This window comes from Pezoporus flaviventris, unplaced genomic scaffold (genome assembly GCF_033815535.1).
Source record: "Pezoporus flaviventris isolate CSIRO_AGI_PZ_B2104156 unplaced genomic scaffold, CSIRO_AGI_Pfla_v1 ptg000023l, whole genome shotgun sequence".
In the NCBI taxonomy this organism is placed as follows: domain Eukaryota; kingdom Metazoa; phylum Chordata; class Aves; order Psittaciformes; family Psittacidae; genus Pezoporus; species Pezoporus flaviventris.
This window is the reverse complement of record NW_026892571.1, coordinates 5,345,408-5,369,237: the sequence shown is the minus strand read 5'-3', so window position 1 is coordinate 5,369,237 and position 23,830 is coordinate 5,345,408. Positions and strand designations below refer to the sequence as shown.

The 23,830-nt window shown below is 46.9% G+C and overlaps 3 long non-coding RNA genes across 10 annotated transcripts in view; all 3 read right to left on the bottom strand.

The window, feature by feature from the left end:
* Nucleotides 1–329: 329 nt before the first annotated feature.
* LOC133270884 (uncharacterized) lies at nt 330–2,734 on the bottom strand. Its single transcript, XR_009743955.1, has 2 exons — nt 2,543–2,734; nt 330–1,603 (listed from the first exon to the last, which is right to left on the bottom strand). It is a non-coding gene; the product is annotated as an uncharacterized LOC133270884 (long non-coding RNA).
* Nucleotides 2,735–13,651: 10,917 nt separating this feature from the next.
* Nucleotides 13,652–17,353, bottom strand: LOC133270883 (uncharacterized). The gene is made up of 3 exons (XR_009743953.1): nt 16,368–17,353; nt 14,517–14,976; nt 13,652–14,188 (listed from the first exon to the last, which is right to left on the bottom strand). It is a non-coding gene; the product is annotated as an uncharacterized LOC133270883 (long non-coding RNA).
* Nucleotides 17,354–17,694: 341 nt separating this feature from the next.
* The window catches only part of LOC133270879 (uncharacterized), a 33,734-nt gene continuing 27,598 nt past the window's right edge, over nt 17,695–23,830 (bottom strand). For 5 of the 8 annotated variants that reach the window (XR_009743947.1, XR_009743946.1, XR_009743942.1 and 2 more), the window contains 2 exons: nt 18,910–19,051; nt 17,695–17,791 (listed from right to left, as the gene is read on the bottom strand). This is a non-coding gene — a long non-coding RNA (uncharacterized LOC133270879). Of the gene's footprint in view, nt 17,810–18,909; nt 19,052–23,830 lie in introns of all 8 variants that reach the window. The other 3 variants (XR_009743943.1, XR_009743948.1, XR_009743944.1) reach the window with 3 other exon arrangements.

Genomic DNA, 23,830 nt, shown 5'->3' with positions numbered 1-23,830 from the left:
AGATGAGCTGGCCCCAGAGGCTCAGACTTTGGCAGAAGGAGCTTTAGTCCAGTAACCTGGAGCATTCCCCACACCATGGGTTTGGGGTGTAGGCCTAGCCAGGGAGAAGCTGCCTGCCTGTGATTGCCTGCAGCAGCCTCTTTTGTCCTGGGGCAGAGGCAGAAAGAGGTTTATAGACCAGTACCCAGGAGCTGGGTCTGTTACCTTGGTCACTCCAGGAGGCTCCAGGGCAGGATGAGGAACACCTTGCTGGGAATAAAGAAAGGCAGAGGGTGAATTTACTGCAGCCAAAGTGTAAGAGAGAAGGGACTGAAGTCAGAGGAGACAGCTGAAGAGAAATAACAAAAATCAATTTTTTAATGGATTTGCCTGTGCTTCACACTGGTTCCAAGAAGCTTGGAGTGATCCAAGAAACAAGGTAATAAGCTGCTGAGATATTTATACTGCTTCTGGACAGGACTGCGCCCTGGGTATTTGTTTGATTGGGAGGCGGCGTGTACTGCACATCAGCTGCCATCTCCTGCTTTGCGCTTAATAATCAAACTCAGATTGTTTTATTACTTCTTCCCCAAAGGGTTCCCATTATTTCTAGCTCGGGGTTTGTTCCTGTCCCACTTTAAGGGGGCTTTTTCCAGGAGCCAGCAAGGCTGAGTGTGTGCGTGGTTACCCAGGGAGTAGCGGGCAGGTTGCAGGATTGAAAACAAAAACTGAGAGGAAGGACTTTGTGCCAGGAAAGAATCTCTCTGTTCTGCCTCATTCTGTATTTCCTGTAATTGAAAAGGTTCAGGTGCTCCTGTAAACCCCAGCTCCTGGGTTTGTGCTTTCCCTTGGGGAAGAGGTGCAGGCAATGCTTTCCTGGAGCCCGGCGCGGGGACCTCGTGGGGTTTTGCTGCCTTGTTATCAGTAACAGCAATGATGGTAATGAAACATCTCCGGGAGCCGCGGGTGTCGCTCCTCCTTCAGCCCTCGTGTCTCAAAGGTAAACTATTACATTGCCAATATTGAGCGCAGGGTTGTTTGAAAGTATTACGGCTCCAGTTCATCAGAGGTCATGTTTTATTTGATTTTGGCCAATTGGCAGTTCCCTGTGTTTGCTCCTGGAAGTAAATGTCTTCTCGCTTGCTGTGCCAATGCCAGCAGTGGTTGAAGCCACTTTGTGCTCAGATCTCACAGCAGCAATCTCTCCCACTGCTGCCTGCTGTGGTATCTGGCTCCTCTGTGCATGTACAGTGGGCAAAGCTCCCAGGAGGAGGGATTGGGGTTTGGAGTTACCAGCATAGGTGCGTGGATGCCTTCCAGCACCCGTGATGGTCTTGCACATGCACGTGGTGTCTCCCGCCCCAGGAAATGCCAGATTTGCTCCAAACCAGCTGTCCATGTCCAACTTTAGCATGCTGAACACATCAGGTCTGAGGTCCTGCAGGTGACGTCAGTCCTCTGGAAGACCTGAAAAGGCTACAAGAGATCTCCTTTCTGTGTCCTTAAGAGTGATATTAGAGCTAAAATATTGATCAGAAGCTCCAAACAGAAGTTTTTCTGCATTTTCACCCGAAGAGTTAGGTTTCCAAGGTTTGGCTTTCTGATTTCTGGAAAGAACCTGTATCTGAGGCAGGAATACTTCATAACCAGTTCAGGATCATCCAGAAGATGACAGCAAGACTCTGTTTAAAATCTCTGACACAGCCCTCTCGTGCTTCCTGACTGCCAATGGAACCACAAACTCAAACACCTGGACTGGGAAACCACCTCTCCATCTCCATTAAGGGTCCTTTCATGACCCAACTTACTGTCAGGCCCTGTTTGCATCTCCTGCTTTCTGACCGATGGCTGTTGCTGCTGGCTTGCTCTCATCCCATTTATCATATAGGTAGTTTTATTTGGGTTTATTGCTGCTTTCACCATTCATCTCACCAAGGCACTTCTTTATCATTGCCTTTTTAATCAGTGTGGCTTTTTTTTTTTTAACACATTTAGGGCATCTTTAAAGGATGGTCTTCAATAACTCTGAATTAATCACTCCACTAATCCTGATCATTTTCCTCCCAGTTTCTAAGTGTTTTCAGCAGGTACCTTCTCTGGCCACGGCATATGGCTGTATCGGTGTCCAGGCATGGATTGTACTTGAGCATAGTAGGTAACTGTTAATAAGGAGCTTTGCTGGGTTATCTGTTCACCCTAATCCATTAGAAAGGGGGCTAAGACAGCAATGTTCTGGAGGTAAATGAATACTTGGAAAATAATCGGGATATGTTTCTGAAGCTACAAGGACGGGTGATTAGGAGCCACCCAGGAGGCATGCCTAGAGCTAAAACCACACAAGGTGTGCTTATCTCCTTTGGGAAACCAGAGTCCAGCCATCTCCAGCACTCTCCTTAGGATATAGTGTGGGGACAAGGGGGAAAACTCTCCTCCTTCTGACGAGGTCTCTCACAGATCCACAGGCAGAGGCTGAGCTCCCGTGTTGGGAGATTTTATGGGAGATGCTGGGGGCTGGCTCCTGCCTCCTGAAGCTTTCTTAGAGAGAGAATAAATCTTGAATTACCTTGTTTTCATTTCCACTAAAACCGCATGTTGGCAGTTGCCTTGGAGCTAATCATCTGACACGGTGCTATGCATCCGGGGATGGCTGCAGCCTGGGTGTGCTGGTTCTGTGTTGGAGGCTGACAGTGCAGTGCTATACTGTTGTTTTCCTACCACTATATTGTGCTCCCAGCGCATCATAATAAAGAGGAACACGAAGGTAGGCAATTTATCATAATACAAAAATAAAAGGCACAGTAATGTAAATTATGCACATCATTAACCCCAACTGTTGTGGTAAAACGGACACAAATTCTGTAAGAAAATCATCTTAAGGTTGAGCCGTGACAGTTTGCTCTAAAGGACTTCCCTATGGGTGCTGGAAACCATGTGTGTCTTCTCTTTGGGCTTGAATCCCTGTTAATGCACTAATAGTAGTATAAGGTGCCTGTTCCTCCTCGTGGCCCATACTGTGTTACCCATGGAGGGGCTGCAGTACCCTCAGGGATGCTCCTGCTCCACCAGTAAATCAACAGCAGGTCAGGCAGCTCAAATGGGATTCACTGGGCTATGGTGAACATGAACCTGTCACCATCAGCTCCTCATCTGTTCGAGGCAGATAAAGTCAGTGGCACAACTCATCTCACCCTGCAGTGGATGTCAGATATAAGCAGGTGAATGATGCAGCATCCCAGAGTGCTTTGTGTTCCCTCTGGTGTATGGGAAGCCGAAAGTAGCCAGCTGGGATGCCTCAGTTTCATGTCTGATGTTGCCCGCGGTGAATCCCATGCCATGCTGCTACATTCTCAAGAAATACAAAGCAGGGAATTGGTGTTGAATGCCTCCTTCTTTCCTGTTTCTCCCTTTCCCTCCTTCCTGTTCACTCTTTACCCTCTTCAAAGTGGAAAGAATCAGTTTAAACTCTTTCATCAGCTCACCCTCATCAAAGGCAACTGAGCTTCAGCATGAGTGGGATTTCCTGGGCCCCCTCCCATCACCCAGATTCCTAAAGCTGGTTTAAAGCAACTGAAAACCTTCCTGCGTAGAATTTTCCCTTGCAAAAATTAGCCCTCATGAAAATAAATAATTCCCAAAGGAAATTTCCATTTGATTACAAATATTGACTTGCTTGGGGGAAGGTGTTTTTTTGTGGTGGTTTTTTTTTAAACAAAAATCCATTTGGAATCAACATTTCCAAATTAAACATGTATGTTCCCTCTGTTATAGCACTTAACTTGTAAAATACCAATTTGGTTGCCAGTGGTTGGGGATTTCAGGAGTTTCTTCCATCCATATTTTTCTGCAAGAGCTGAACAAAGGGGTCGCCTTAAAATTGGGCAAAGCAGAGAAAAGATTTGTTTTAATTTTAAAGGATTAAAAGAATGAAATTTGAAATGTTGTAAATCATTTTCATGCTTATGAAAAGAACCTCACGTAAAAATGCATAACTATGTGTATTAAAGCTGTAGCTCCAGGAGATGCCTGAGCTGCAGGAGCACCAGGCAGAGCAGACACAGTGGGTGCTACCCCTCTGGCATCGCTCCGTAAGTCTCCACCATTCCACTGCTCCCGTTTCCAGCAGGTTGGGAGTCATTTTGTGTGGATGTGGCAGCCAGGAGACATGGGAGATGAGCAGACAGGTGGGAAAAACTCAGTGGTCCACCACCTTAGTGCTGGCACAAAGCTTTGCATGGGCTTCCCATCGTTTCTGGGTTGAACCATGAGCATGGGGACCTTCAGCATCCAGGACAGTAGATGATTCTATGGGTTACAGAACTCAGTTTTGGGCTTCACAACCAGAGTTGTACTTCAGACACATCTCTGGAGTTTGGACCTGCCAGACAATGCAAACCCAACTGCTTAGGATGTGTATTTTGGTTTTTTTTCCCCCCAGATTCTCTCTTTCTCCGCTGTGAGTGACCCTTCTGCTCTCGGAAACACTGAAGCTCAGCTGAAACACTTCAGGAACTTCATGCACGTCAGGCCATGGGTACTCAGGTGTGAATGTGCACTGCTTTTGCTGCTTCATGGATTAAAAAGAGGTAAGAAACAAACTCAGCTGCATCCAGTGTAGGAGCTTTGTCAGGGGAAAGAGGCTAATTGTTCTTTGTATGAGAAGGCCATGGTGAGCTCCTTGTCCTGCTTGGTTTTGCAGGGGGAAGAATGGGTAGGAGGAAGAGCAATATTCTGATGTAGATGGGGTTCCCATAGGCTATTTGTCCTGTGAGAGGTATTGACAGCAGCCAGCCTGCAGCCAAACGTGCCTCTGCCAAAATAAAACTAAATCATGATCATTATAAGTGACCCTGCCTGGAGTTGGGGGCTCTCTTGAAGCCTGAGTAAGGGGCAGAGGGGTTAAGCTCTCCCTGGAGTGAAGTGACCACCCCTGGTCCCTGCAGAAGATGAGCAAGCTTTAGCAGAGATACTGCATGTGGAGGCATCCAGGTATCAGCCAGAAACAACTCCAGACAGTGGAAGTGCTTTTTAGGAGCACTTTATTAATAGACACACATAACAAATGGCTGATAACAAATGCAAAAAGCCCTGGGACTAAAGGCCATTCATCGCAGCGGGAGGCACTGGGAGCAGCTCTCTCTGGCAGCAGAGCCACACTCTTACATCAAAGCAGGGAAAACAAATGCCTGAACTGTTTGTTACAGCAAAGGTGCAATCTCTGCACCTCCCAGCCATGCCTTAGCACGAGCAGGCGATGGGCTCTGGTAAGTGATGCTCAAGCCTGTCTTGCACCACACATAGCACAGTGAAGCCTGCAGACCTGGCTGCCCTCCCTGTGCCTGGCATGTACCTGACTTTGCGGTGATCAGCGCCAGTATCCGGCACTTGATCCATGATTCCTTAATGCTCTTCTTAAATTATAGTGTTTAAAATACACTGTTCTGTGCAGATATGATTAAGCTGTTTAGGACGATGGATGTTGCCAGTGAGGATAACCTCTCTTAAGGTTAATTAATCATTTGTAAACCAACCTTTGGATGTATGCATTATTCATTTGTACTCCTGAACTAATGGGCCAGATAATTTTCAGCTACTGGGGTTTTTTGTCAAAGTCTTTAGTTACTCCATAACTGAGGGCAATTGCTGAGGTACAGGGAGGTCAATGCCCTGGGGTGTCACCTCCACGAGGGATGCTTGTACTTGCCCATCATTTAGACCACAGCCTGGGTTTAGGCTGGACCACAGCCCGACAGCCACTTTCCTTCCCCACCTGCGTATTCCTTCCTTGAAGCCTGACTGACCTTAAACTATCTTGAAGACTCCTCTCCAGGAGCCTGACATTTAAAAGTGCAGTGACAGAAAATAACTTCTTCTAAAAATACGTGTAACTTATTTACCAGCATGGGGAGAGAATTCAAATGACAACATACATATACATCGCACTGCTGGATGGGGACTTTTGTGGTAGCACTGCTTTCTCCTCCAGCAAAGCTGCTCCCTGTGGGACTGTGGCATGCAAAGCTTTTTCCCACTTCCAAACCTGAGACTGGCCAAGCAGGAGCAGGGATAAGGAGAAAGGGGATCCACATGTGTCCTCTCCTGGGGTGTAGGGAGAGCACAGCCTTGGGGAACCCAAGGAGATGATTTAACATCTCACAGCCACCAGGAGAGGATGGCAGGAAAAGACAAGCCACCTTTTACTAAGAAAACAGCAGATGGATCATTCTGTGTCAGATTACGTAAATGAATAGGGGGAAAAAAACAAAAAGAAAATTCCAAGGAAATCCAAGACTAAATGCAGCACAAACCAGTGAGCTCAGTACTCAGGAAACTGCTTGTATCTATCTCCATGGGGAAAAGCCTCCTGCACCCCATGTCCTTCCAAGTGAGAGCAAACCCTGCCCAAACAGGCTCATCACCCCCATCCTCACCCAAAATGTCAGCGTAGCCACAGGGCCATCTCCAGAACGTGAGGCATTCATGTATCTTTAATTATTGTTTCAGCCACACAAATCCATGCTGAATTAAAATTCATGATGGTTCTAGGGTACAAGTGCAAACAATTTGTTCAGTAAACTTTGCTCTAATTGGCATTCTGAAAACTTCCTGTTAATCAAGCCCCTTGGGCTCGCTTTACCAGTGTAGTTGTGCCTGTGAATGTCAGTGCTCAGAGGGTGCACGCATGTACGCCGATTTCAAGGGTCTTTATGAGATATTAACTCCTACACCTTGTCCTCATATTAATTTGCAAGTAATTTTTTAACAACCTTCTGTGGCCCTGTCTTTTATCTCGCTGCTTTATTACTTGAGGCAAGCGAGTGCCAGAGCATTTGTAAAACCCCAAACCAAACTGCACTCTACGATCCGAACGTGAAATGTCCCTGAGGGCACCTGAGATTCCTCGCTGTTGGAGCTGCTGTTCCAGTGGTACTTGACTTCAATTTCCACTGAAATTAGAAGATATTCTGGCCCCCACAGTTAATGTCAGGCACGTGAACAGTGCCTCTGCATGGAGGCTCCAGCCAAACACACTCAGAAACAGGGCGACGCTTTGGTCCCCATGAGCCTCATGAGGATATGAACATCGCCTGAAGAGTCAGGTATGAGCAGAGCTGCTTCTTCATAAAATCACAGAATGGTTTGGGTTGGAAGAGACCTTAAAGATCATCTTCAGTCCAGCCTCCCCCAGCCTGTGTTTGTGCTTGGAGTCGCCTCAACCCATGTGCAGGACCTTGCACTTGGCCTCAGGTCCCTCTGGATCCCATCCTTTCCAGTATGTCATCCCACCCACATGTACATGGCAAACATAAGAAATGACTCCAGGAGATGCCAGGGTCTGGGGGAGTCTTGCTGCAGAGCCCCGCTTCCCACATACTGTCCAACATTGACCAACTGGCCAGTTCTGGATCTTTTTTTCCCAAGCAACAGCCTCTCCACAGCAATGCCGAGTCAGTCCCACCTGGGACTACTGCCAGGAGGATTTCAGGAGCTTTCAGTTTTGCAGCCTTATCAGGCTAGTCCTTAACTTACATCCCAAGGGATTTGGGAATAGGAGAAGCTATATATAACGCGAGTGTCTGTTTCCCATCAGCGTAGTAAGACAGAAGAACAGAAATAACAGAATAATGAGCATCTGACAGGGATCAGGGGAGTGGTGGAGAAGCTCAATTGGATGGAAATACACGGTAAGAAAACACATGAGAACTGGCAGTTCCCAGAAGACACCAAAGATGGTGCACAACAGCAAAGTGCTCCTCTGTGAAAGCAGATAAGAAGCATAATTAGATGGCATTACAGCAGCAGCAGGGTCTGGAAGCTGGAAAGAAGTTGTACGGGAAGTCAAAACAGGTACGTGCCTGGAGGGAGAAGAGAGGAACAATACAGGTTCACAGCATGAGAACAGCTACGTCTGCACAAGGTTTTGGAGGCAACCAGCAAGGGTCTGCAAATAGATGTAAAAGGAGAACAGCAAGATGTGTAGGGATGCAAGCATCTGGGGAAGAACAGAGTGAGCGCTCAAAGCAGGAATTTGCCCTGTCACCCTTGTTTCAGTCTTTATGAAAAGGTTAATTGTGAATGAAACTTAATGAAACAGGCTTTGAAGGGAACTGTCGAGAAGAACCAGCAAAAGGGATGAAGTTTAAAGCCACTGGGATATGTCAAATGTATTCAAATTAAGAGGATCTGATGAAATGCACCCAAGAGCACTGAACCCTTGGTGGTTGTCTTCAAGATTTATGAAGGTGTAGAGGTCCCTGGAGGTGAGAGAAGCACCTCTTGTGTAAGAGAATAGCTTAAAAAAATGAGTAATCATCTTAATCTCAATTCCCTTAAAGAGGCTGGAAGAAAGTCTTAACTGAGCAACTTGTAAGATGTGATGATTAATAAAATCAAAGAACATGGGTTTGTCAAGAACCAGTCATGTCAACCCAATGTGACTTCCTTCAACCATGACAACCAAATGTGACTGTTCCTATGGCAACGGGCATACTGGATGATGGGGAGAGCAGAAAACATGTGAGTGAGGCCTTTTGGATTTTCCCCCTGGACAGCCTCAAACAAAGAAAACACCCTCCAAAACCAATCAGAGCTCGACAGGCAGAGCAACCCCTCCTGAAGAAGAGGAATGGAGGAGAAGGAGTTTTCTTTCTCCAACCTCCAGTGTGGCTCTAGAGGAGGTACTGTCAGCTTTCCTCTCTATACAGCCAATGAGCTGCCTTTTTCCAATTTGGCAAACCACAGCTTTGCCCAAGGACAGCTCCTTTCCCAAGGGAAATTGAGACTAAACCTCTGTTACACTGATTTCCAGCATCTCATGTTGGTTTATCCTTAATTCCCCCATGACATCAGCATCCCCATGCGTATTTAAGCAGAACCATTTTGGTGCAGCTTTATCCCATATCAAACGGATACTGGCATCGAGCCAAAAGGATGCTTTTGATGGAGCTTCAGGTTCTCCTCCTGGTTTGGAAGTGGTGGAGATCTGTACAAGCAGCCTGTGAAGCCTGTGTGTGAGCATGGAGGCTTTGCCCCTCCGCTCTCAGCCCTCCAGATGGATGGATGAACTGATGGATGAGGACCCTCGCAAGCTCCAGACAAGGGACTTTGTGAGCTGTAAGAACTGCTGCTGGAGGGATGCAGGAACAGAAGCTTTTGATACCGTTTCAAACAATGTGTAATTATCAGGTAGCTGAAAATTAGCCCATCTGTGCCTCGGGAAAAGACAATGAGAAGTTATGTGTTACTAATGGCTGAAAAGCGCTGGCAACACAAAACAGGGAATTTTCAGTAAACTTTTCTCTTAAGGTAATGTAATTACACGGTGTAATCCCCAAATCTCCTGACTTTTTGGTGGGTTTTGATAAAGCTTACGAGGTCTTCATCCTCCTTTCTTTTTCTTCTCCTCATTGCAGCAGCACTGTCTCTAGCATTTTGAGCTGTGCCAGCTGTCTGGCTGGGCCACCTAAAACAGCAGATGTGGGGAACATAAACTGCCTTTACAGCAGAACAGCTAACAACATGCATAAGGTTTTTCTAAAGCAGATTGTAAATACCCACCCTGCCTTTGCCACAGCCTCCTATCTGAATACAAAGCACCCAAGCTTGGAATACTACTGGTAGTGTTGGCTGGCCAGAGCCCGGGTCTGTGATTCAGGTCAATGCACACTCAAGGAACAGCATGGTTCAGATTTAGGACCCCTTTTGTTTTCTCTGCTTTTGGTCCCTGCTGATCTAGCATGCTTTCCTTAAGTGCCTGAGGATCCAGTGATAAGGTCTTTGGGGGTTGATGAAGCAAAACTGGAATAGCATAAACCTCGTGCAAACAGTCCAGGCAGAGTAAATAGCTCCTGATTTTTTTATTCATACTTTTGTCTGTGGAATAACTGGGAGTAAATTGCTTTTTCCTTTCCTAGTCCAAATTATTCAGAGAATTTTTCTGCTGATTTTTGCTATTCTCCCTTTCGAGAGCATTTGCTCTCCAAGACGGCCCGCTTAGCACTGAATGGAAAGCAAATGTTGCCTTCACCTTCAGTGAACTTTGAAGCAATTGATTTTTACCAGCAGAAAAGAAGAGCTGAGAAGTGACAGCTCGTGGGCTTTGCAGAGGATGAATTTTGCCATTTCACGACTGCCCATGCAGGAGGATACAGGCGTCCCAGCAGAAAGATGACACATGTTCTTTCGACTCATCTCCATTCAGCCACCAGCCCTGTCCTCTTTCACACGTGGGTTCCTTGGACCGCCAGCTTCTCTGCAGCCGCCCTGCAGATTCTTTAAGCAACCCATAATAGGGAGGGCTCCAAGGGAAATTATTCTTGCTAGCTTTTGTCTGGTAATCTGAGGTCAAGAAAACAAACTGCTTCCCCTCTGTTCTCTCCAGTGCCGTGGCAAAAAATGCAGCCAAGCTCCAGCACCGAGAACAAAAGCAGAGTTGGCACAAACACAGGAGCTTCTTAAATGAGTTTGCCACTAGCCGGAAGGGCTGCAAATTGAAGCAAAGATAAGCCCCTTAGCATTTTCCTTCTTTAATCCAAGCCTCATAAAAGCAGAGATGTGTTTCTAGTCAGTGGGCTTTTACACAGAGGCAGGTATTTCATTTACCCAAAAAACCCCTGGATCGGATAAATTATTAATGTTATTTATAAAGGCAATTCTGCCATTCAGCAACTTCTTTTGGATCCCTACTCTTAATCTCCCTGCTTAGCATAAGATACACTCCAGTTAAAAGGCAAAATCACATTCCCTTACAAGGCCTGCAAAATAACGGAGTGCTGAGGTGCCTGAAAAAGGGTTGTAGTTTAAATTCTGCTATAAAGACTAATACATTTATCAGTGGAAAACATAAGCCCCTCTTGCTTGTTCCCTCCCTTCGTGCTGGATGGGGCCTCACTCGCACGCATCAAGAGCCATCAAAGCTGCTCAGCGAGAATGATGGAGATGCAGAACACGCGACTGCTTACACAGCCTGTTAAGGATGTTTGGTGGCTGGGGGGAGCAATATGGTGAGACAGCAAGTAATCCTGTCCTCTCCTATAATGTGTCCTCTGGGACACCCACAGCTATGTAGGGCTTCTGCAGGCTGAGCCCTACACACACCCCATGGATCAAGGTGTTATGAAGGGCAGAAACACCAGAAGAAATACCCATATGTCTCATCGAGTGGACACGTAGGTTCCCATGGTCGGGAAATGGAATCAGGATGCTCTCAGTTCCAAAACAGGTCCTCAGAGACCTCAGGAGAGCTGCCACAATGGTGACATTGCAGATCTCAACCACAGTAAAACCAGCATGGAACATAACCATGAGGAGCAAGGGAATGAGGACAAGAGTCCTGGTGCATGGCCAGCATCACCATTTCATTGAATCACAGAATCACAGACTGGTTTGGGTAGAAGGGACCTTAAAGCTCATCCAGTTCCAACCCCTGCCATGGGCAGGGACACCTTCCACTAGAGCAGCTTGCTCCAAGCCCCTGTGTCCAACCTGGCCTTGAACACTGCCAGGGATGGGGCAGCCACAGCTTCTCTGGGCACCCTGTGCCAGCGCCTCAGCACCCTCACAGGGAAGAGCTTCTGCCTAAGAGCTCATCTCAGTCTCCCCTCTGGCAGGTTAAAGCCATTCCCCTTAGCCTGTCCCTACAGGCCCTTGTTCAAAGCCCTTCTGCAGGTTTCCTATAGCCCCTTTAGGCACTGGGAGCTGCTCTAAGGTCTGCCCTTAAGGATCTTTCTCTTTTCCAGGCTGAACAATTGCAATTTCAGTTGCAACAGTGGACATGATGGACAAGCTCCCATGGCAGAGTGCCAGCACTGACAGGTAAACAGCACCCCTTCCCTCACCAGCGTGGCAATGGGTGGTTTGGGGTTAAATACCCTCACTGAGGAAAAGGAGATCTAACATTTCCCCCAAAAAATGTGCTCAAGCCTCTAGGAGGGGAACAATGGCTCCTTGCTCCCACATCAGGACTACACACGGAATTAACTAAAACATATACCTGCTGTGACCTATACACGTACTGTTGGTCATCACACCACAGGTACATACAGCCATAAGCCATCCTCCAAATTTGAGGGCAACACACGTGTTGCATGACAGCGAATGGCAGCACATGGGAATTGCAGGTGGGTTTGGACAGCTTCTCAGGCAACGTTTCCTCCACGCAATACGCATGTGCTGTGAAATCCTATTTCTCAGCGTTTTCCTCTCCAAAGGCTGCACGACAAACTGCTTAATTGAGCAGCCAGCACCAGCTGATGTTTTACTTCAGCATGATTTAAAGCAAGGCGAAGGATGTTTGTTTGCTAAACTCCCTCCACCTTTTCACAGTAGGGTTACGACAGCGACGTGTATTTTGCATAGACAGCGTCGCCCCACAGGAAGAAGCACTCGGGATGTTCAGGATCCGTTTTTCCTCCTGGGTTGGGTGCTGGGGATGAGCAGCAGCTCGTGGGTGGCAGCATGGTTTGTCTTTGATCAGCCATGAGCAGGGAGAGCTCCTGCAGCTGTGCTTGAAGCTGGAGATGTCTAAGCTACGGGCACCTCTGAGAAGCGCGCTTTTATGTCAAAATGACTTATTATGATTTTAAGTTTGTTCGGGAAGCTGGAATGAAATATTTAAACACAGCATCAGAGCAGCATTTTATTCTCAGGAAAATGCTGAAATGCCATTTGCAAATCAGCAATGTTTAAAATTTTGCTTTGAAACAGCAGCATCTTTATGCAACTGGTTTGTTTTTTTTTCCTTTCTAGGAAGAAAGAAATAGAGGGGAAAACAGCTGAGAGATTGGCCATTTCCTCACAAATGAGACATCTGCTTTTCAGTCTGTTCTGGTGAGTCTGTTTGGAGCCATCATTCCCATTTGGAGCAAGGAGAATCTGCCTCCAGAGCAGCCTATGTTGTTGCATCCAGTATTCAAATTACATTATCTTTGTTTCTTGCACTGATGACGAGACATTTAGGTTGGAGAACTCCACTGGGCATTACGGCTGCTCTGAAGGGTTTGCATGATTTGAAATAAATATCATAAAAGAAATAGCAAGTTCTTGTATAAAAGGATGTCTGTCCCATTTTATATTTTACTGGAGCAGTCTTCATTTTCTTTTAGGTACAGTTTCTTCATTTGCAGTCCTTACTTTCCTTATGTATATATTATACCTTGTTAAACACAAGAAAACAGCTTACTTCAGTCCCTCCTCAGCACTCACACAGTCTCATACCAAGGCCAGGTTGGACGGGGCTTGGAGCAAGCTGCTCTAGTGGAAGGTGTCCCTGCCCATGGCAGGGGTTGGAACTGGATGAGCTTTAGGGTTCCTTCAACTCAAACCAGTCTGGGATTCTATGATTCTATATCCAAGTCCTTGCTGTTCCCAAGCAGCACACAGCTCTGGGCATGTAGCCCAGAGCCATCAAAGTTCTTTGGTGTCTTGGTCTGGGTGGCATTTGGGTTACACTGAAATTTCATCAATGTAAGTGCCTGTATTTTGAGAAGTGAATTAAACTATTTCCATTGGGAAAAGTAGTTGCAAAAACTGGCATTTGAGGTTCAAACTGCTAATAAAGAAAGGGTTATTCTATGATAGTGACCAAAATATACTCGTATTCAGTATCTTAGGAAGATCAAAAAGTTCCAAATCTCTTAAGATGATGTCTGATTTAAAACAAAACAAAACACCAAACTTCTGATTTGTATACAGCTTGTTCATAGGGGTTTTTAATTCAACATTCAAAGAACTGTAAGGATAAAGTGTTGGCAAGCAGCATAAAAAATTGCTTAAAAATAACACTGGAAGGTGTCGGAAGAAACGCACCTCATTTATCCCAACCCCTAAGGATCCAAAATAGCTGACAGGGTTGAAAAGAGGAGTAGAGTAGGTGTAAGAAAAACCCTTCCACACGGAAGGCAGGTCTAACTGGAGAGTGTAGGCTGAAGCATGCCTTGGCCAGTTAAATGCACAGTGATAATGTCAGGCTAGTACAAGATTTTAAGGCACAAAGGCAGCTTCCTCAGCAGCCAGCATGGATAGCACAGAGCTAGGAATTTTCTAATTCCCAGGTCTAGGGTAGGCTACGGTGGTCCTATGGGTTTCTCTTTGGATCAAGCTGTCCTGTACATACCCAACATTCAGGAAGCCAGCAGATCTCCAGCCTGAAAGCACTGCTCTTGTAAATCCTCCCTGAGAGTTGAGCCAAAGTCTCTCACAAGCTGTAGATACACTGTGAAATAAGACAAAATCAGTCTCTGTTAGCAATGCAATAATCAGGACTGTCTCCAGCTGATCCCAATTTCTCCATTAGTTCACCAGCTCACTGATATTTCAGGCCCTGCTTTCTTGCTGACAAAGCTCCCACAGCCATTTCCAGCACCCAAACCTGCATCAGCCTCTCTAGCTGCTTCTCTCAGAGCCCACTTGTGCCCATGGATAGTAGCTCACTTGTGCCCATGCCAAGTGTAGCTGTGATTTCTTGTGCCCTAAAAGTAGACCCTAATCAATGATGTTCCCACCATACAACACTTAAATTGTAGCCATGCTTGGAAACGTACCCACAACTGTCAGCTGATGCTTTTGGCTCTATGCCTGCCTTCCTCACCTGCTCCTTGCTGCTACAAACAGGGAAGCAAAACTCCTGCTATCATTGTGCAGGTGATTAGAGGAAATTGCATTGCTCAAGCACTTGGTAGCTGCAGCCATGCTTCAGCTCTTGACTTGCCTGCTGGGAAGCTGCCAGAGAGAGGGAAGTGTAGGCATAAAATGAATAGCAGAAGAGATTGCAGGTAATTATGTTTCTTAAGCTGTTAACAGGATTGGCCATTTGATAAATGAGAGGATTTGGGAATGTTTTGTCACTGACAAGCTATTGTAAGATCCGAGTGGAAATGGGAGAGTTTCTCTTCCGTAGGATGAACAAGAGGGAAATTCTCCCGGGATGATTACAGACCATGAAATTCATCTGAAGCCTGGATGCCAGCACACAGAGGCAAGAGGACAGACACAGGACTCCTTCTGCGAATCAGGTCACTTACATAAGCAATTGATTTGGTTTTGGTGCCCCTCCAGTGTCCCCAGAGTCTTTGGTCCATTTATTTTGCCCCCCACACCCCTGTATATGCTTGCTGGTGCTACCAAGGTACCTCAAAGCCCTCTGTCTGCTTTTCAGTCCTTGGAATCCGTGTCTCCCCTTTGGTCTTCTCAACCTTTTGGTTTGCTTTTGTGGTTTCCTAGCTAGTTGGAGATCTGAGAGGGAAACCAGCACTGCTCTGTTTGTCCTTCTCCAACAGTGCTCCTCAGGGTGGTTTCGGGTACCCCTGGAGCCCCTCTGTTTCTTTTCCAGTGTCCTCAAGGGCCTTGGTGTGCTTTTTTGGGGTGCCCCAGAGCTTTCAACCTGCTTTTTGGTGCTCCTGCCCCGGGAGTCTGTGTACTTTGGTGGGCCCAGGAGCCTTCCATGTGCTCTCAGGACTATCAGTCCCATTACACAGCAGTGAGGCAAGGACAGGGCCCAGTCTCACAGCCATCAGCATGGGGATGGGAAGCAGGGGTACATCTTCTTAAGCCATTCACCAGTAAGTAAGTCTGAAGAAGAGGGGCAGGATGAAGCTGGACCTGGTTGAGGGGAGGGCAGTCAGGACTCAGCCCAGGGATGGCGCATGAGTCTGCTCTGGTGTGAAGGGTTCTGCTCTGCAGCAAGGAGTGGTGGTGTCAGCAAAGTGAATCACACAGTTTAGTGTTAAAAATCACCTCAGATGACAGTGGCTCTCTGCCATGACCCTCTGGGGCCTACATCCTGCCTGGTACAGATCCTGCTCCCAGCACAGCACTGGAGGTCAGAGAAAGTGGTAAGCAAAGAACAAATAAAACTCCTTTGTGCTGCTTTTGGAAACTGCCTCCCCCAGTCAGGGCCCAGAGCCCAAGGCAGACCCTGGTTTAGTGCAAGAGCAAAGGAAGAGAGAAAGGATCTCCAAGGTCTCTATCACAGCATTTCACTGCTTTGCTTTACCTGGATTTTAGCAGCCAAAGCCGGGTTATTTGTATTGTTTTGGTTTCCCTGCAGTTATTAGCAGAGAAGGTTGCTGGGAAGAAGCTGGGAGCCCTCACATCTCATTTTCCCAGCTGGAGCTGTGTTTGCTGGGCCCTTGCTGAAATGGAGTAAAAAGCAAGCTGGGCTGAAAGGAGCATCTGCAAAGGCAGAGAAACAGCTCCTTATGGCACTTACCCCCTGCAACGAAATAAGAGTTGCAACACTGAGACAGCCCTTTTAGCTCCACTAGCACAGTAACAAGCTCTTTCTGATGCAGGAGCTGTGGGACAAGCTGAGAGTGAGGAGCAGGGCAAGGTACGCTCCAGAGATCTGTTACTAGGCATTAAGTAAGCAATGCATTGAATAAACTGAAAGTCACCTTGTCTCAGTTGTGGCTTTGCTCCACTTTTGATTTCCAAGAGGAAAACTAGCCCAGTGTGATGCCAGCATGCTTGATTCCTTCTCAGCGCTTGCTGTGGTGCAGCTTCTCAGCAAGGGCTGTGAGGAACTGGCAAACACAGGCCCTTTCCTCCTGTGGCAGCTCCTTAAAGAGCAAATGAAGGCAAAATCCAGTTCCTGCTCCTTCAAACAGGGCCTCTGGAAAACAAGATCACTTACTCTTTGCAGCTCGAGATGACGTCTAAAATGGTGGCTCCAAGCAGCTGATGGAGGGCGGGCAAGAGGTGAAATAGCAGTTATTCTTAGCAATAAGCACTTAGGAAAACTGAGAAATAGCAGAAATAGAAAGCTTTTATCTACAAACAATAGGACTCAATCCCCTGCTTTAACCAAAGCAGGGTCAGGCATGCAGATGCGTGCACTGGATTTGTGCAGCTCCAGCAGCCCCCAGCCAAGCCCTGGGACTCACTTCTCTATACCCAGCAAGAGTTAGAGCTTCAGCCACAGCTAAGCAAATCCCAAAGCTCATCCAAAAGAACAGGGCAGCCACAGGAACTGCCACCTTGAGTGGGCTGAAGTTCAAGCACAGAGATGCTTGTTCTTGCCAGCACATTTAAGTAAGGAGGATGGTTTGCCAACCTGCTCCTGGGATAGACAGATGAGAGACTTCCCAAAGAGCCGACCCACAGGACAGCCTTTGCCATTTATAAACCCCTTCCCAGCCATGGGAACTAGAATGATCAGAAAAAGCTTTTATCTACAATGAAGAGCATCTGACAAGGGAAGGCTGAACCAGCTGCACCTTCAGTCCCAGACAGACCTATAGAACATGCCCACAGGCAATCCCAGCACCATAAAGATGATCTCGGTCCAAAAGCCAGCCACTACTCACTCCAAACAGCCTCAGCTCAGCAGCTGACCCCTGCAGCCCTCATACCTCTTCAGGTAAGCATCAGGTCTTCTGGGTGTTCCTCAAACTAACTTTTCAGCTCAGATTTACCTGTGCTCCTACTTGTTTGACCTACATCAGCCTTTCCTATGGGGACAGCACAGTCCAGCTCTGCCTCTGTAGTGCAGCTCTCTGCTTTCACAGCAGAGCCCTGAAAACAGCCCCCTGCCATCACCTCAGTCATGGGGGACCCTGCAGGATCACCTGGGATCACCATGCCTCTGGCTAGCAGCAAGGGATCCCCTCCAGTCCCCCTGCCTCGACCTTTGGGCACAACCAACCCACCAGGAATGGGGTACCAGATGTCAAAGCCTCTTTGGGGCTCAGCTTTGATCACTCAGCACTCGCCTGGCATCTTCTCCCATGCACGCATCTTCCCTTGGTCCCCATAGCATCAAGGCTGCGCTGCTCACCAGGGACTTCTGATGTTTTACTGCAGCAAAACAGCATCATCTCTGCTGACAGAAAAGCTCCTGGTGAGTAAACGAGGGTACAACCAGACCAACACAGGTCTCCAACAGCCCAGGTCAGTCTCCTGCCCTGCAAACAAACTTAAATGCTATTAGGAAGCTGGTTCACTGCTGAGGAAGAGCCCAATTCCCAACAGCTTCCCAAAACACCATACCTGATAGGGAATACCATGCACCATGTCCCATCTCATAGCACACCTCTTGTGCTCTGAGCAGAGCTGCCTGCCTAACACACACCCTGACCCACGCACCCAAGGGGGACATGTGCAGGGACCCCAAATCACCCCCAGAACACAACAAGAGCAGGCATGAACTTTCCGCACTTCCTCCAGAAGCCATGCTCAGGGAGGACTGTCATGCAGGGCTGCTCCAAGCCCCTGTGTCCAACCTGGCCTTGAACACTGCCAGGGATGGGGCAGCCACAGCTTCTCTGGGCACCCTGTGCCAGCGCCTCAGCACCCTCACAGGGAAGAGCTTCTGCCTAAGAGCTCATCTCAGTCTCCCCTCTGGCAGGTTAAAGCCATTCCCCTTGGCCTGGCCCTGCAGGCCCTTGTCTGAGGCCCCTCTCCAGGTTTCCTGTAGCCCCTTTAGGCACTGGAGCTGCTCTAAGGTCTCCCCTTGAGGAGCCTTCTCTTCTCCAAGCTGAACCAGCCCAGCTCTCCTATCCCGACAGCCGTGGGGAAGAGCTTGTGCCAAGGCAGGGGGATGTCTGCCCCTGGGAATAGAGAAGCTGCTCCAGCTCTGAAGAGAGATACTTAAAATTACTGCAGTTTCCAGAGACAGAAAGAAAGGGACCAGCACAGCTACCTGATGTTGAACCTGCTCTGGAGGGGCAGTGGGAACTCAGGGTAGGGCATCGATTGATGTGAGAACAGAAGTGAGCAGGCACAGCCTTAGAGGTGAGACAGTGCAATGCTACCAGTTCACTCTTTACAGAAAAGGAAAAGGCAATAGAATAAAACTTACTTCTAACAACACATGAAAGGAAATACAAGGACTTGAAAGGCTGCAGGACAGACGTACAGACATCTGTGCTGTTCATTAGTCTGTGCTTTTTCCCTTCAGAAGATTGTTCCCAAAAAAGAAGGTAAAGCGCTCCTCACCTGTACTCTTCCTCCAGCTCCAGAGGCACAGCAGCCCTGGCACAATCACAGCAACAAACTGCTCCAGGATGTGGCTGCTGCCTCCAGTCCTCAGCTGTGTCCTTTGCTTCCCCTCAACCACAGCACTGCTGGCTCCATCCTGCTGGATAAATCATGTGCTCACTTTCTACTCTTCTAAGGTAAACCAGCTGTAGCATAAAAACAACGGGCTGAAATTGAAAACCCCTCTTTTTCCCCCACCTTCACACCTACCAGCACCTCAAAAACCCAGTTTGGTCATGGCAACATCCAGTCTCTTTCAATTATCCTTGTGGTTCTGTTTAAATATGTGAGTTCCTTTGCTTGGGAAGTGGTTATTCAAGAGTTGTGTTAGTGTCTTTCTGTAGGGAGACCTGTAAGTAACCTTACTAATCTATTTCTGTTTTTTTAAGCTGCTGTCCAGGTTAAGCTCCATGTAGCTATCAGAACCAGACGCTCAGATTAAGGGCTGTGTTTCTGCATGCTCACAAAGAGAAAAGGGAGCCATTTATAGTATTTCTTAAATGTCAAATTACTTTTGGTGCCCCTGAAACCTTCATGTGGTTTTCAGTATGAACCAGAGCGCTCTGTTTGGGTCTCAGTGCCAAACCCCAGAGGCTTCTGTATTCATTACCACAGAATCACAAACTGGTTGGGTTGGAAGGGACCTTAAAGCTCATCCAGTTCCAACCCCTGCCACGGGCAGGGACACCTTCCACTAGAGCAGCTTGCTCCTGCGCTCCTGTGTCCAACCTGGCCTTGAACACTGCCAGGGATGGGGCAGCCACAGCTTCTCTGGGCACCCTGTGCCAGCGCCTCAGCACCCTCACAGGGAAGAGCTTCTGCCTAAGAGCTCATCTCAGCCTCCCCTCTGGCAGGTTAAAGCCATTCCCCTTGGCCTGTCCCTACAGGCCCTTTTCCAAAGCCCCTCTCCAGGTCTCTTGTGGTTTTTAAAACCTGTGTATGAATTTTTTCTGAATATTTATGCCCCATGGAAAATGCTGTGTTCAGACGTGGGGAGGCTCTGTAGGTACCTAGACCAACATCTGGAGTGTTTAATCTCCCCTGACTACATCATAGTAGCATCACACAGAGATGCTTACAGGCACAGCACAGATCAGCCTAGTCAAAACATCTAACTCTTCCCTCTGTGCTCTCTATTCTGGATTTTGCACATTCTCACTCCACCATAATGACGTGTGCCCATCTGCAAAGTGTCTTAAGGCTCCATTGCTTGCTAGCAACCACAGCCCTCGGATGACAGATGAACCAGAAAGCAATAAGGAGGTTTTACATGCCCCAGCAATCAGTGCTGGAAGCAGGAGCAAAGGCTCCCTGCTGGAGGGAGGCTCAGCAAAGGCAGTGTGCCTAGAACACCATCCCTCTTCCAAACATTAGCCCCACTCCTCAGCCAAGGCTGGAAAGGACAGGATGGCCCGTATCTTCAGTACGCCAGCACCTGATGGAATAACTGAGACTTCCAAGTTAATCTAGTGGAAAGAGTTTTGAAACAACTTGAAGGAAGCAACATGAATATGCAGCAAATATAGTTGAAACCCGCTGTCTATTGAAATGGCTCATTAATACTGCACAGACAAAGCAAATGAGTGATGCTTACTGCAGAGTTACCAGTGAACATATCTGTGCCTGGATTATCGAAGCAGTGCAGAATATGTCACCCCATATGGTTTGCCTGAAGAGGCTGTTTCAGATAATGGTTCTCGTGTTGTTTCCATGGAATTTCAATATTCCCCACAAGACACTCGCTGGAGCACTCCAGAGCAACCTTGTGTCATTTGGTACTGCATGAACTAGCAGAATGCTGGGTACTTACAATTAAAAGTGGATTACAGAAAAATAATCATGAAGTTCAGACTTGAAAAAAGGAAGCATGCGATGTTTTCACTGGAATCAGGGAACTAAAACCTAATTCCAATGTCATTCTTTAATGGAAAGTGTCGCTCACAAAATAATTTTATGTACATGGATAAAGTTAATCAAAATCATTGGAAGAAAAGCAGCAAAAGATTAAGTATCCACAAAAATCTGCCAAGGCACCAGGGATCTCTTAGCAGGAAGGATGGAAGGAAAGAACTGGGACTCATGCTCCATCTGCTAATAATGAAAACGAAGAGATACAGTGGTGCGAGTACAAGAGAAAGGTTCACTAAGGAAAAGCCCTTCAGATTAAAGTACTGTAACTATAGTTTTAAGAAAAGAAAGCCACTGGGCTTTAAGGTACAAAGACCACCAAAGCCATCCTACTCGGACAAATCAAAGTGCCATGGACTCTCTCTGCTCACATCTTGTGACCTGTAGTGGGTGCTATGAGAAAACTTTACAGCATAAGATAAATGAGTATTCTTTTCCTGGATAATTTTCTGCATTGTCAGTTAACAGCCTGTGGTCACTGAGATTTACAGTCCAGAACAAACACAAGTGAGCAGAGGGAGAGGATACAGCCCTACGACAGGGCTTCCTTAGTCCATGTAGGAGTAGCTGCATGCATGTTTCACTACATGCACGTATTTTGCATGTTTCCCTGCCCATATACTCCATCCAGGGACAGCACAGTGGTGTGGGGAGGCTGGTGTGAACAGGAGATAAGAGCTTTGACATAGGAATGAGGATCTCTGACATATGGCAGTGAAGCACAAGGTATATGAGAGTCTGGGGAGCATGAATGACTTCAGAAAAAGAGAGATTTGCCACCTGAACTTCAGTGATCAGGCCATAATCTGTAAGCCCTTTTACTGCCTTACCTCCAGCCCTGCTGACACTGAGTCAGGATGCCTCTCCAGATAAAGGAAGCATAGGTAGCCCTGCCAGGACAGAGCTTTTCCTCAGATACCACTACTGAAGAAGACAGCATTCTGGTACCCTCCTCCCCTTCTGTGCCTGGTACCAACAAATAATGTGGTTACTGGTAACAATAAGATATTGTCATCCTTTTTAAAGACCTTAAGGTGACTGAGTCTGAACACACAAGCTGTGCTGGTAATTCCATGTAATACATGCGGCTGCCAGACCTGCACAGGAGGCACAGGGTGATGCTGGGCTCCATTCCATGTTCTTAAGAGACAGCACACTTGAAGGAACACCGATCTTTCCACCTCTATCATCTAGACTTTCCCTGGACCCACCTGTGCCTGGCCAGTTATTTTTGCTTCTCTTCCTCCCTTCCTTTTAAGCCCTCCCACCTGCCCTGCTTCTGAGGTCTGCCTGTCCTCTGCTGTGCATGGCAGGTAAAATCTTGCTCATTCCTGAAGCCAGGAGTGGTGTTTGTTGTTGGACAAGGTCTCTGGGGACTACATACCTGAACACAGGCAAGCCACAGCTGAATATACACAGACTGACATGGTGAGGGACTCAAAACATGTCAGATTTCAAAGGAAAAGAAAAAATGCGCATCTTTCACCAGGGTTAGTCCTTTCCTAAATATCAAGCCCTTCATTCAAATATTAAGACTCTACCTTGTCAAAAGTGGGCTATAAGGCATTGCTATTGGGAGTTTTATATAAAAAAAGATATATATTCATTATTAAACATACACTACAAATATATATGCATTTAAAACATTGGGGAAATGGTCTCGTCTCCCTAATCCCTTTGCCATTTTACCCGACACTAAAACCTGTGAAAAATGTCAAACAGAGTCAGACACTCACCATGAAATCTTAAAGCAATGACTGGCGTGGTTGAAGTTTGGGGGTGATGTCAGCAAAGAACAACAAAGACAGAAATGTCAAACACTAGTACTACATATAACTAGCTGTAAATCGATAGCCAGGCAAACTCCTGACCTACAAGAACCACGAGCCACAAAACAAAGCAGCCTCAGAATAAAATCCTTGACTGACAGAGCTTAGCACAAGAAAGTTGTGTTTGCAAAAGAAATCCCAGCCACGGTGTGGGGTCACTGCTCAGTGCAGACAGGAGAATTGTGAAGGATTATGCAGAAAATGCAGAAGTGTTCAAACAGCCTTTTAGTATTTGGAAAGAGGGATGATTTGCTTTTCATTGCTTGAAGATGATGAAATACTTTCCAGTCTATTAGTAACTGAGAGAGATGTTAGAATCTATCAGCAATGAACATTTTTAAATCGGCAGGCTCAGAAGCTCCAGCATAGTTGACAGAGAAGCTCTCAGGTCCACTAACATTGAATGTTAATAGCAGCAGGTCTGTAAATGCCCAACTTATAGAAATCTATTAAATGAGAAGGGAAGCAAAGGGAATCAATGAACCATCAGAGGAAAGAGCAACTCTGGGTCAAAGCAAGGGAGGGCTTTTTTCCATCTCATCTATCGTTAGGACAGTCAAGGGTAACATGGAGTCTGCTTCTCTTAACAAACTGGAGGCACCAACTTTCCCAGGCTCATTTAACCTGATTGCTCTGAGGTTCAGACTTGTCACTCTTTCTTCTTGGTAAGAAAACTTTGACTTCTGTTTTAGTTTGAAACCTTTTGCTGGAATTCAAAGTCAAATGAAAAAGGATATAGACATGGACTCAAGCCCTGCTTTCTGTTACTGCCCACATGCCAGGTCAGGCAGTTTTCAAACCAGGATGTAGTTTTTGTGAAGCTTTTCCTTAGGTATGTCCTTCCCCCAGTGACTGCGCTTGAGAAATGGCTGGCTTATGGCTGTGAAATGTCCCAGATGGGCACACAGAATCTCAGGGAGCAGCACTCAGGAGCCCTACCTCTCCCAAACCACACAGGCATTACACCTTTGCTGGCTTCAGCTGCCAGCAAGAGATCTACTTTAAACATGCTTGACTCCCTCTTCTTTGTAACAAGTTGCAGTTAGAAGTGAAGCAAATTAAATCAGTGTATACTTCCCACCACTATGTAAGCTAATTCAAACAACTGAATGGGGCTAGAAAGCATTATCAGGTACTAGAAG